The sequence below is a fragment of the Ursus arctos genome, unplaced genomic scaffold (assembly GCF_023065955.2).
Source record: "Ursus arctos isolate Adak ecotype North America unplaced genomic scaffold, UrsArc2.0 scaffold_10, whole genome shotgun sequence".
Lineage (NCBI taxonomy): Eukaryota > Metazoa > Chordata > Mammalia > Carnivora > Ursidae > Ursus > Ursus arctos.
The window spans coordinates 21,192,046-21,206,931 of record NW_026622764.1 but is presented as its reverse complement, the minus strand read 5'-3'; the positions used below and the strand labels follow the sequence as shown (position 1 = coordinate 21,206,931).

Here is a 14,886-nt window from a genome sequence, read left to right as displayed (position 1 = left end):
CATTGAACCGTGAATTTTAGAAAAAATATATCTATATTATCCTTATCTATCCATCTATGTCTGTCTATCATCTATCTATCTATCTATCTATCTATCTATCTATCTATCTATCTATCTATCTATCCATCCATCCATCCATCCAAATAACATTTCAATGAATTTCATTATTTTGGTTTTTTAATAACTTTTTTTGCACATATTCTTCTTTCATTTCAGAAAAAAAAGTTATGGTAGCTATATAATGTACTTTTGGAAACATCACTCTATTTGCAATATTTTAAAGCTTTTAAATTGTCTTCTAGTATTTTGGTTTCTACAAAGCCAGATTATTGGTGTCCTTCAGAATTTTTCTCTCATTTTTTTCAAATGTTTGGAGGAATTTAGATTATAAATCCTCAAGAATGGAGTAGTTTGAAAGAAGTGATATCATAAGCTCATAAAAAGAGTCTCCAGGAGATACTTAGAGATGGAATTAATGTGAACTGTATATAAACTGCTGTCACCAATGAACTTGCCTCCTGGCTATGGATTTTCATATATGTCATTTTCCTTTCAAACTTTTGAACTGTCGCTCACCTGAACATACGAATGTGAGTATATGCATGTATGTGTGTGTGTATGTGTGTGCATACATCCTACATATGTGGACGTACACATGCATTTCCATCATGACAATAAAAGAAGGTTTTGTGCATATGTAAAGATTTTGAATTAAACATTTTTAAACGTTTTATTTTTAATGTCTTGAAGCATGTCAAAACTCATAATAGGATTACTTCAGAAGAGCCTCTAGACTATGATATATTGGGATGGGAATCTCTACTAAATATATCCTAACACTATTTTTGTATGTGCAATAAAGAGCGTATAGCTTTGCTAGAAGACTTGTTGCCTCTGCTCCAAACGGTCGATATGTAGTCCCTCTCAAAAGTCTCAACATTTTCTTATTAACAAGGTACAGGAGAAGGGGAGCTGAGGAATCACTTTCATTGTACCACACTTTTGTGAAGGTGCTTCACGCTTACAGATTCCATAGGCAAGAGTTTGGTGAGGCAACACAAACGTCTTATACAAAAGTTTTTACCTACATCAAAACAAAAACTAAAAATAAAATTGCATGTGAACTCCATCTTTGGGTACCTCTTTATATTAAAGAGGCACATAAATAAATTGTACACTAGATTAAATCTCACCATAGAAGTGCCCGGAATCTTCTTGAGTTAGCCCTAGGGCATGGAATAAGTTTGGTGTGCCCCAATTCAGGGAAACGACTCTATTTTTATCTCTAATCTAGTGCTCATAATAAAATGTATCTCATGAAGGCCCTTTAAAAAAAAACTTTCATATCTCGTTCATATGTTCCCTAGTTTGAGAGTTATTAAACTTCCATTTAACAAACAAAAATATAGTCATTGGCAGGCATTAAAACACAAGCGAGACAGCCTGGGACTTGGTGTGTTGCACCATCTGCCTCTCATTTCTCCTATCTTCCCTGGCATTCTGCGTTCTTTGTTTCGTTCTATTGTGTTTTCATTTTTTTACTGGTGTTCTTTATACTTAATATTAGGGGATTTGCACATTGCCTCTCAACGGTTTCTTTTTTCCCTTATTGAATAGGGAACTATTTGCATTTGCCACATATATTTACAACTAAGGCCGGAATTAGCATATTTTTAAATGTTTCTTTTTGTTTACAAATCAATACTAGTGAAACACCTTTGATTATTATTAACATTAACGCATTAAATATTTGTCTGTGTTTTATTTATTTTTAGTTTTGTTTTTGTAAGGTGGTTGACATCTTTATCGTCTTGGAGGTGGGGGGCGGTGTTCAGGCCCTGCGGGTGGGGCAGCCTGCTTCCTCTTCACCGTCCCAGGCTTCTGGCGGCGCAGGAGGGCGCTGGGTCTGCGAATGGAAGCCGTGCACAGATCTGGGGGATACTTGTTCCTGTGGAACCACTACACCTTTGCCATGGGCCGTCCACTCCATGCCCACAGCCTGGCGGTGCATCAGCTGGTTGTAGAGGAAGGAGTTAGGAGCCTTCGGGTTGTTAGGCTTGCTGCTGTATACGTCTGCTTGCTCCTCTTGATCAGGAAGCTGCAGCAGGGCTGCAGGACCATCCATCGCTGGTGGGCAGACGTATAGGCAGCTCCTTTCACGACGTGGGCAAAGACGGAGACTGCATCTTCTTCTTTTTTTTTTTTTTTTAATTTTTTTATTATGATATGTCATTCACCATACATACATCATTAGCTTTTGATGTAATGTTCCATGATTCATTGTTTGCGTGTAACACCCAGTGCTCCGTGCAATAGGTGCCCTCCTTAAAACCCATCACTGGGCTAACCCATCCCCCACCTCCCTCCCCTCTGAAACCCTGCGTATGTTAGAGGCAAACTAGAACTTGAGCTTGAACTAATCTTCAAAATCATTTAGTTCGCTATTTCACATATTCTATTTCATGGTGCCCGAAAGCTCAGGTACTTCAGATGTAAGACTAACAAGAAAGATAGTCATTGAGGAAAAAGCTTTTTGCATTTCTGTAGCTTAAAACCATCTGCTGTCTTCCGGTTTTCTTATTTTACCATTAAGAAGCTTGACGACTCCAGAGCTTCATAAATCATTGGTCGTTGTCTCAGTTAATAGCCATCTACTAGCAGAAATTTTTTGTTACAAAAATAATAAAAGAACAATTATTAATATTCTCATGTAGAGTTAATTGAATATTGACATATTGTCTAGTTCCCAGCAAGCAGATATATTTAATTTTTTGAAGAAATGATCGTTTTATTTCAATTTTACTTCTATGCTATAAAAATAACCAAAGCATAATTGTTGCTAAAAGCCAAAACGTATATTCATTGAAGCAAACACATTTTTCACTTTCACTATTTGGAATCAAATTGAACAATTCTCGATGCATCATTAAAATACACATTTTATGCAGGGCAATAGTCAGGAATTAGGCAATAGCAATTAAGAGGTGGTCCTTAAATGTGTACAATGTAAAATGGCCATTTGCAATAAATTAATGTTAATCTTGTAAATAAAGGATAATGTCAAGACCTGATCCAGTAACAAGAATTAGAAAGAATTGTGTAAATGTAACTGTGATATCTTCCTATCTACTTTCCTAATTTTTGTCAAACACATACTCTATTGACTGTGGACATCCATGTATCCATACCTCATTTGAAAAATTGTTTTGAGACATTATGTATGTGAGCACACGTATATGAGTTTGTATGCCTGCCATAATTGCTACAAAAGAAGCTACCAAGCATATTTAAAAGATTTTGTGTGAAGCACTTTTAAACATAGTTCAAAAAATATTTGGCTGTCATGACTGGTTATTACAACACAAATCATGTGTTGGCCTATAGCTGTTGAAATCCCTAGCTGCGGAATGTCCTAGAAATTAAATTATATTTTTCTTTTTCTGCACTCTACAGAATTTGAGTCTGATCTCTGAGGTTAAATCACTTTTTTGACCTCAAAGATCTTTCAAGAAGTATTCATAAGAAGCTGTCTCTGGAGGCTTCCACTTTAAGGTAACAAATGATCTGAACTGCGTAGCTAGTGGGGAAAAAAAAAGCAAGAAAAGGTTCGGTAATAGAATTTAAGCTCACATGAATTCGATTCCTTTTAGCAAATGTTTGTCCTTTATTCATTTTCTTATTTATAACAATTGCATAATTTCTTACCAAAATAAATAATAATAATAGTTCATAACACTTTATTAATTTTTTAAAAGATTTATTAGAGAGAGAGAGAGGGAGAGAGAGAATCTCAAGCGGGCTCCCTGCTGAGCACGGGGCTGGACATGGGGCTACATCTCAGGACCCGGAGATCATGACCTGAGCCCAAACCAAGTTTCAGAGACTTAACCAACTGTGCCAGCCCGGCGCCCTAGTTCATAGCACTTTAATACCTTGGAAAGAAATAAGATTACACTTGAAGTAGTAACCATAGCTGGTAGGGGAAATGTCTTTTCCCTACTTTCATAAAAAGAGGTTTCCAGTAAGTACCCACGAGCTTGAGTTCCAACATTCCCTTCTCTGGACAAAGATGATCTGAGTTCTCTGGTAAGTGCCCTGCAGTGTCTACATGGCTTAATTAGTTCAAAGTAGCTGACCACAAGTCCTGCATGTAGGGTAAACTTGTCTCTTTATCTTTTTTTTTCTGCCAGATACATGTGGGAAGTGATAATGTCGGTAAAAAGATCTGTTCTACAAATTTAATTTTCCCTTTAATTTTCCAAAGACTAGACTAGAAGTGCAGTGATTATATTTTTTTCTCTCACACTAGATAATTTTAAACTTAAGTTTAATCAGTAATGTAAGTGATATAAGGGTTCTCTATTAGTTTTTTCTTTCTTATTTTTTAATTCTGTATTTGATTGCGGAAGTGGTCTACTTCCTCTTCACTGGGTCCAATCACAGACATTTATCATAATAATTGTAAAAATATCTACTTAATTCTTCATAAGTTTTATGGTAAATTTTAAATTACATAAACCTATTCCCATTTACTCTTAAAAAACTGGGTGAAATATTTGCTTAACTTTTATTTTCTTAGTAAAAACAGTTAAAAGGTAAATGTCATGGTTGATACTTTTGTCATTTCTATTTTTTTCTTATTTGCACATAATGGCTGTTCTTATTATGGATTTATATAAGAACAAAAATCATGAAAATTAAATTTCTAAGGGGTTTCTGGGACTCAGTTCACATACCATAACATGAAGTTAGTAGACAGAGCAATGAATAAAATAAAACTTTTCTGATGCACATATGACCCACATTTGTAAATGTAGCTAAGTATAAACATGTATGCATTATGATGTTAGAGTAACAAACCTGATATAAAAAATCTGAGAAAATCTAAAGTCCTCACAAATCCTATTTGCTTAAAGAGATCCAGGTGGAGCAGCAAACTATTTTTACCAAAGGGGCTACTAAGTCAATTTCCTGAAGGTTGTTAGGAAAAATGCCAGATAGTATCCAAGAGAATACGTCTGGTGAATTATGAATTTTTAATTTGGTACAAGTGAAATAAAAATCGCATTTGCATGCGTGTGCTTGTGTGTGTATCTGTGTGTACTGACTGCGCTGTAGAATGAGAGACTCTATCAAATCCCCTTGACGTTGAAATTAAAGAATTAAACGTTCAAACAATTAGGAGAAAAATAAATAGTGACAATGATTTTTTTTTTTAAATGCTGACTTTGTATAGAGCACGAAACAAACAATACTACTACTACTAATAAACCAAACGAGCCAGAAAGAGCTGTCAAGGCAGGCTCTGTCTCTTGAGGGCAGCATGGTACTGTCTTCTTCACTGACATTCAGTTGGGCTTCAATGTCAATTTGTCAGGCACTGGCCTTCCAAAGTATGTATGAGCCTAATCATTTTATCGTGGTTCAGAATACATTGAGGTTCAATGTTTCTTCGGAAAAGTGCACCAAAATTTTGGTTTTAATGTTTTCCCCAGGAGTGTAAATCCATCAGACTAGGGACTGTATTGAATTCTCCATTATGAAAGAGCAAGAAACCCTAAGGGAAGGGAGGGAAACCTGAATGGGAAGAAATCAAAGAGGGAGACAAACCGAGAGACTCTGGACTCAGGGAACCAAACTGAGGGTTGCAAAAGGGAGGGGCTTGGGGGGATGGGGTAACCAGGTGATGGGTATTAAGGATTGCACATGATGTGACGAGCACTGGGTGTCACACGCAACTAATGAATCATTGAACACTACATCAAAAACTAATGTACTCTATGTTGGCTAAATGAACTTATTAAAAAGAAAAAAAGTAAAAAAAAAAAAATGAAAGAGCTAAAAAAATAGGAAAATGAGGCAAAAACCTTCTCAGCATGCCATCTGTTAGTGATGGTGCTTGCTCTTTTTACACGTCTTCATGTGGCTGCAAGACCCCAGTGCATTCTGGGAGTGTTGTGCAGGTAGACATGGTTTGTCTTTGAGCTACTGACATTCAGTTCTTTGTGATATACTTATCAATTTGGATTGCTTATGTGGAAGACTAGAAATTTTGTTTCTGGAAATCAGGTCTCAACATTGATATCTAACTTATCACCCATTTGGGGAAATCCAGAATTTCACCTTATGGATAGTTTTCATATTTTATACCTGTATTGATCATGACTTTTGGACCAAAATAAGACTCTGGGACCACACCCGTTTTGCTCCTTATGTAACTCTAAGAACGTATTCAATGGAGTTTCTTCATTCCTAAAGCATCCTTTTGTTTAACACCAATTTATCATCATCAAAACGTCTGTACCAGGAAAACACTCACCTAGAAGATAACTGAACTGCTTAAATAACATAGAAAACAATGTCCCTTAAAGAAAAAGTATATCTAAATCTATGTGAAGTAGAGTGCGAGGATATTGAAAGATTGAGGTGAAGCATAATAAATATTATGTTTTAAGGTGATGCAATAGAGACTATAAGAAGTATTCCAGTATGTTCTACTTTTTCTTTTTTATTAAAATTCCTGAAGCTATGCTGGGTTACAGTTACAGAGTATAAAAGGCCAGTTTTTTAGCTTCCCTTGTCATATAAGCAGGTTCTAGTAAATGGGATGAATGAAGAACTGGGATGGTGTAATTTTGGGGAAGAGGTCCTAAAGGAAGAGGTGTGTTCTTCTCCTTCTATTTTCCTCCTTGCTGCTGGATTTCCAGATGCTTAACCCCTAAAGTCCTTATGTGGTCAGAAGGCCAAAGGGCGATTTGGAGGTGTTATAGTGGGAGTCATTTCTAGATTCAGATTTTTTACAGTTAAGGCCAATGAGAGCTATACTATAGTGATGATGGCATCGAGATCTGGAAGAAACCTAGATCTTTGGTGAAACATAGAAATTGAGCAATGGCCTTGTGACTTTTTTTTTTAAGATTTTATTTATTTACTTGTCAGAGAGAGAGAGAGCAAGGGAGAGGCACGCAGAAGGAGAAGTAGGCTCCTTGCCGAGCAAGGAGCCGGATGCGGGACTCGCTCCCAGGACCCTCCTTCCAAGGACCATGGGGTCATGACCTGAGCTGAAGGCAGATGATTAACAAAACTGAGCCACCCAGGCGTCCCAAACTTGTGACATTTTATAAGAGATACACAACAGGTCCTCAGCTACCATTTAATGCTTCTGGGGGACTAAATTTTTTCCAAACTAAGCTCCCTTTGCAAACCCTCCAACCAGTCTGTTTGTCTCTCTCTCTCTCTACTTCTCTCCCATTCCAAAGTTCTTCAGCCAAGATGCAAACTTAGGGTAATCTTTATTCCTTCTACCTTTTCTGAACTCCTTTGTCCAAGATTCTGTGGTTGAGTAAATGATCTGGGAATTTTTGAAAATACCACCTGACAATTCTTTTTGCCACTTTATACCCTCTTAAAGGGTTAACTTATGTATGGAAACTGATTTAAAAAACTGATTTTGGTGAATTTATTATCAGCCAAATGCATATTAACTCCTAGATAACATTTAAGTCATCCTCTGTTCAGTAAAGACCAAATTAATAATGTGAAAATTTCAGGCAAAGTGCGTTATCAGTAGCAAAAAGAGTTACATTTCAACATGGAGGTAACTGCCTTGTCTTCCATGTGTAAGTCTGGAACTCCTATAAAACAGGTGCACATTAATAACTACACGATGTTAAATATCTTGCAAAAATACATAACATTTGACTCTCACCTCCGAAACAGATACCATTCATTACTCTACAAGCATTGAATTCTCCTACTTCATATATACACTGTTGACTGGTACTAAGTGAAAAGTCAAAGAGAACAAGTCCCCATCTGACAGCCCAGATGATAGGAGGAATAGTCAGTTTACTGTGACAAAGTAGGCAGTTCTAACATAAATAGCTCCTAGCTATGGTTTGGAAGGAATATTTTCCTTAGATGACTCTGTGGAAACCTCTGTGACAAGCTGTTATATCTTTTACAAATCTGCCAGCTACTTTTTATGAGCTTCAGTAGCTCTTTATGACTATAATAAAAGGAAAGTAGCAGCCATGTGTGTATCCAATGGTCCCCAAAGCAGGCATCCTTCTACAGAAAATGTAATGAGATCTTTGGATGTTCTTTCCCTTCTGCTGGCTGGTTGCTATCCTCACTCTTGTTCCCAAGCCATTCTATTGTTACTTTAATAAAAATAGTATGTGTGAAGTACGTCTGACAGTTCTCATTACTGTTAATTAATAGAATAATTGTCAAAATAGTATGCCCGCTATCAAAAAAGAACATATAAATCAGTAAATTAGAATTTCCAGTCATCTAAATAGTACCATTAGACCCCTTGAAGTAAATTTACTTAAAAATGTATTTATTCACAGTGCAGTACAATTATATTTCCAAGCGTTAATTTGAGACCATAATAAGTTTAAAGGACATAGTTAAAATAACACCATGTATATAAAAATATCCACTATTTTTCAAATTATTAAAATAAGTTCACAAATTTGTACCTTCCTTTAATGCTACCTCTAATAGATGACATTACAGAATTTTAATACTCATAGGCTATTTACCAAATTAAACTTTGTCATTAAAAAGGTTGGTATAAAACTATGCCAAAAAATCTGTTAATGTGCTTCATAGTCACTACATGCCAAATATATTCTTTTTTATTTTTTTAAGATTTATTCATTTATTTGAGAGAGTGAGTGCACAGGACAGAGGGAAAGGGAGAGAGAATCCCAAGCAGACTCTGTGCTGAGCGCAGGGCCTGACGTAGGGCTTGATACCGTGACCCCAAGATCGCGACCCAAGCTGAAACCCAGAGTCCTATGCTTAACTGTCTGCCCCACCCAGGTGCCCCATGCCAAATATATTCTTTAAATTAACACAGAGAACTTATATCTACTAGATCTGAATTCCAAATGTTGGTGTGGTTATTTTTTAAATTTGTGTTTATTTTATGGGTACATAAATAAATGAGTACATACATATTTTATGGACTTAATTTTCTTTCATCTCTAGAAAAATCAGAGCTAATTGATCTTCTTAAACTTTGCTGACATGCAGAAATTTATGATGTGAATTTTGAACTCTGTCCTTATCCACAAGTAGGGATAATTTTATATCCTTTCCTCTCAACTTCCTGTTTATATCTATTTTTCTTTGTTTTTTTTAAACTTAGAGCAAACAGAACACATGTATTTTTATAAGTCATCACAAGTTTTTCTGAATGAGGTATTGTAGAGCAAACGAACATGTAAGCATTCAGTGCATCTTACTCAAGATTTTTCCTTTCTTTCTCGAGGTCAACCCTGTGGTTTTTATTTCTCCCTCTATATATGTCTACATTTTTTCACGAAATAAAATCTAAAGGTAATAATTGATATGCAAGTAGCTCTGTGACCCCATAGTCCTCTTTGTCACTCCTACCAGATTGGTGTATGCTTTGTGCTTTAACAGCATCGGACTGCTTTAAACCCCCATAAATAGAGAATTTTTGCCTCCTTGTTGCACACTCGACCTATAATGCGTTATGCACTTATCTCCGTCTCCCAGAGCTCTACCTTAAGACATTACCTTTTCCAGTAAAGATGTTCTTGACCTCCTCTTGAGTACATTTCCTTGAGTACATTGAGTATTTTTCTGCACTGCTCTTACTTTTATGTGATCGGTCCTTCCACATTAGCTGATACTTAAATACTGACCTCCCCATTTGATCTGATCACCCTGCCTAAAAAATAGCCAGGTGTTGGTGGGTTTTTTTTTAAATAATATTTTTTATTATATTATGTTAGTCGCCATGCAGTACATCCCCAGCTTTTATGTAAAGTTCCATGATTCATTACTTGCGTATAACACCCAGCGCACCATGCAATACGTGCCCTCCTTACTACCCATCACCGGTCTTTCCCATTCCCCCACCCCCCTCCCTTCTGAAGCCCTCAGTTTGTTTCCCAGAGTCCATAGTCTCTTATGCTTCATTCCCCCTTCTGTTTACCCCCCCTTTCTTCTTCCCTTTCTTCTCCTACCAATCTTCCTACTTCTTATGGGTTTTTTTTAATTTCATTTTTGTTTTGTTTGTTTGTTACATTCCTGCCTCTTCTCTATGTGCTGTTTCTATTGAGCTGTCTCCATTCTCTATACTTTCCTCCATCTTGTCATTCAGTCTCATCTCCTCCATAAACGTTCCTTGATGTCTGAGATTTTTCTGAACTTTCATTCCTCTGAATCACTATAGTCTTTCTTGGTTATACCATTCAACTGGTGTTTTTGCATATACTACATGTTATTGTTGTTAAGTATTATTATTTGCTTAAAAAGCATGTTCTGTGTCTTTAACTAGTGTGAAACTTTGAAGCACTAGCAAACACTGGCTGTTCGTCCCAGCAGATCTGTGGATGTTCGTCAGAAGATCTATGAACTTTTAAAACTATACACAAGAAAATGTATATATGTACATTTTTATAAACTTTCTTTTTTAAAGGAACAGTGTCTAAATATATCAACCTAACAAAGGCACCCATGTCAGAAGTCTATCTATCTGAAGTTTAAGAATCATTGGTTGCATTTCTTTTCTCTCTTCCATCAGGCATACAAATGAAAGTATTTACTAAATATTTGTGATTAATTCTCCAAACCCTGGAATCTCAGTTTGGACCCCCAGGAAACCACTCTCTAGGAGTGGAGAAAAACCAGAGATAAACCGAGACTAACAAAAATGCAGTAGAGTCATGAATAAGCTCAAATCCATATTGGTCTTGTCTCCTATTGGGTTGTATTAGTGATATTATCATCTTAAGGTTGTTTTTAAATGTTTTATTTTACCACGAGATAAAAGGTACAAACAAATTTTGTAAAATATGTATATATAATGTAAGGACTAATTATAAAGAGAATGTCCATGTAAATGCCATGAAGATTAGGATGTAGAAAATTGCTTATACCTAAAAAATCCCTTAGAAGACTCTCTAAATAAGAATTTTCTTGTTTTCCCATAAAAATAATATTTATTTGAAATCTAGATACATTAATGTAGAAATAAATAAAAAGCGAGATATGCTATGATCCCATGGATAGAGAGATTCCAGTTGGGAAGCAATACCTCATTGGTTTGTCATGTTTCTGCTTGTTTCCATGCAGTCACAAGTCTATTTTTTGTTCTGGAATATCTTTTTCTGGAATATGTTTGTATGATAAACAGCATTGGTAGATAGAGATGGAGTGTCTCCTTCCTGAGCAAAGGGAAAGTTTGTTTACTCTCCAGTGGAACAAAGATAATGTCTCCCTCTTGGACAAAGGGTCATCAGGCTTATTGTTCAGTAAAAAGTATATGCCTCCTAGACCAGCATCTCTGAAATTGTGGCAAGTGAACTTGATAGCTTACATGAGAAATAAAATTTCAGATCCTTCATAGTTCCTGCCAATTCCATCTCATAAGGATATAATTTTCCACGAATTTGTATATAGAGTCAATGTAATCTCAATCATATAATAAAGGATTTTTTAGTGAACTCAACAAATTTATTCACATATAGTGTAATTAATATACTTACATAATTTACATGCATATACAAAACAAGAATAGGTGAGGTATTTTTGAAGAAAAAAGTGGAAGGAGAGAATCTACAAGTTATCATAACTCACACAGTTAATGTGATTAAGACAATGTATAATTGGTGCCAGTAACAAAACAGACAGTGGCACCAAAAAGAGAGCCCTAAAATAGATTCATACTTGAATGGACATTTAATATATGAGAGACATGTCATGACAGATAAATGAGGAAAGAACAGACTTTTTAATAAATGGAGATAGTACTACTTCATACTGAATTAAAAAGAAATTGGTGTCGTATACCGTATCATTTCCCAAAATTAATTCCAGGCTTACTAAATACATAAGTATGAAGGGAAAAATACATAAAGCTTTTAGGCAGTTAATACAGCTAATATCATCAGTAACTTCTTTGGAGTTGGGGAGGATTTTTTAAACAGTGTGTAAAGCATGAATGATAAAAGAAAAGATTTATAAATATAAGTATGAAGATTTTGCTCATCAAAGGCACTATTCAGTGGTTGAAAACACAACCCGCCAAATAGAAGATATTTGAAAACTTATATTTATATATACGGTATAACAAAAAATAGTAAAACTGAAACCATACATATGTGAACAAATATTTTATAATATGTTACTATTTTCAAATGACAAAAACTTGAAAATTTGTAGGAATGTTTACCAGAACTAGATGATAGTAGGACATTAGCTACAAGATGCTACCAAAATAAGTCACAACTATATTATTAACAACTTTTATTAATAAAATAAAATTTAACTTAAAATGGGCAAAGAGGAAAGATGAAACAAAATACATAAAATCTTATAACCATAAGGAAATTGAATTATGTCTTCTCGATTATAAAGCAATTGAATAATAAATAATTAATTCAATTATAAAACATTTATATTAATACAATGATAACAACATTAAAAATCTTTACCACAAAGAAAATTCCAAGCTCGTATGATTTCCCCATGAAAACCCTAAAAACACTAAAGGAAAAGCAAAACACCTAGCTTAAAATTTTTTGCAGTGTATAGAAAAATAAGGAATATATCACAAATCGTTTTATTAGGCTTACATAACCTTTCCTCCAATAACTGACATGACATTACAGGAAAACAAATCATAGGCAACTCTAATTCAAGAACATAAATAGAAATCTTAAGCAAAATTTTAGCAAACTGATAAAAAAATAATACATCATAGCCTCGTTGGTTTAATCCCAGTAATACTGGATTGATTTTTATATTACAAAATCAATTATTGTAATACATCTCAGATAGAGTGTGGAGAAAAATACCACATCTGTCACATAAAATGCAAAAATGGCTTTTGATTAACTGTAATATATATTCATGATTAAAAATACTCCTGGCAAATTAGAAATAAAAGTGAACTTTATCACCTGAAAATAGTAATTTCCAAAAACCAACAACAAGCATCATACTAATTGTGAAATGAAACTTTTCTTTGAGATCAGGAAAGAAACAAAATACCATCAATGACAGTTCTATTTGACAATGGGCTAGAGGTTTTGGCCAGTGTCTCAAATGGTTAACCACTTATTCTTTATCATTTTACTGCGTATCCACCACACAGCCCCCCCAACACACGCACACATAGCGAAATACCATTTACGCATGGCTTATTTGCTTTATATAGATGAACTTGTCCGTTATGTATCCTTCTGCACTCGCATTTTTCTCTCACATGCGTGTTTAGGAAATAAATCCATGTTGTGTCTGTAACTCCAGTTGCTGTGTATAGTTCCATTGGTAGAAAGTATTACCTTCATATATTCCAAATTGTTTTCCGTGGTTCAGTTGATGGAAATTTGAGTCATTTTTAGTTTGGGGTTTTTATGAATAATACTTTTATAAACATTTCTGACACCTTGGTGCGTATGTGCAGGAGAGCTAGAGTTAATTCGGGGTACCTATCTTTAATTGAAGTGATGAGTCATATACCATATGCGGACTGTCAACATTGCCAACCTGTTTTCCAAAGCCACTACACATTTACGCTCTGTACAGCGGAGTGGGAGAGCTTCATCACTCCACATGGTGTAACTCACAGTATTTGTTATACCCAGCTTTAAAAAAAAATATGTGTCATCAACCTTGAAACCCATTTGAAATATGTGTTGGCCATTGAATAGGCCTTTTTGGGGTATCTGTTGAAGACTTGCTCCTTTTTCTTTTTTTCTCGTCTTTATTATTTTGAATTATACATTGTATACACATACACAAATGTATGTATGGTGAGGTTGCATATATGTATGTATACATGTATATATGATGAAGTTGAAAACACAACCCACATATGTAACAAAAATCAAATATATATAAATATCAAGTGTTCTTTTTTTTTAAAAGATTTTATTTATTTATTTGAGAAAGAGAGAGTGAGAGAGCACAAGAAGGGGAAGAGTCAGAAGGAGACGCAGACTCTCCATTGAGCAGGGTGCTTGATGTGGGGCTCGATCCTGGGACTCCAGGATCATGACCTGAGCCACAGACGCTTAAACTACTGAGCCACCCAGGCACCCCAAATCTCATTTGTCTATTGATAATATAACTACAGAATTTTATTTTTATATACTGCATGTGTATATATGAGATATGTCTTCCGTAATTGTAAAATAATTTTATTCTCTTTTTAGTTGACTCTGACTTTTGTCTCTTAACTGCATACTTTAGAGTCTTTATTTTAACAAAGTTACTGATATTTTTAAGTCAAACATACTTTTTGTGCTTTTTGTTGATCCTTTATATACTGTTTCTTTTTCTATATCTTCTATGTTATTTTTATAATTCACAATATTTTATCACAATATTTTTCTACCAGTTTGTAAATAGACTAGCCAAGTGTCCCAGTCCTGATCTAATCCAAATTTATAGAGAAAAAAATTAGTTACTGATTACCAGGGCTTGGGTCAAGAGAGAATGGGGAGTTATTTCTTAATGCGTGCAGATTTTCTGTTTGGGGTTAAAAATATTTTGGAAATAGATAGTGGTGACTATTGCACAACATCGTGAATTAATGCCACATAATGAATGCTAATGAATTATCACTTAAAATAGGTGAAAATGGAAAAATTTTTATGGTGTATCAGAATAAGAATTATAAAGTATACAACTGTAATTTAATTTTTGTTGTAATATTTGTTATTTGTAGGATATTTTACAATTTGCTTTATATTTTATATATTTTCTGACTCTCCTATGATAACACAAACATTTAAATTTTTCTCCAAATATAGTGTCAAAGCTGTTTTATAATCTGGTGTAAAATTTAAAAGACCACATTATTCTTTTTTTGATGATTAAATAGGAGAAGTAAAC

The 14,886-nt window shown here is 34.8% G+C and overlaps 1 pseudogene; it reads right to left on the bottom strand.

Moving 5' to 3' along the window:
* Positions 1–1,803: 1,803 nt before the first annotated feature.
* The window catches only part of LOC123000736 (60S ribosomal protein L28-like), a 33,724-nt pseudogene continuing 20,641 nt past the window's right edge, over positions 1,804–14,886 (bottom strand).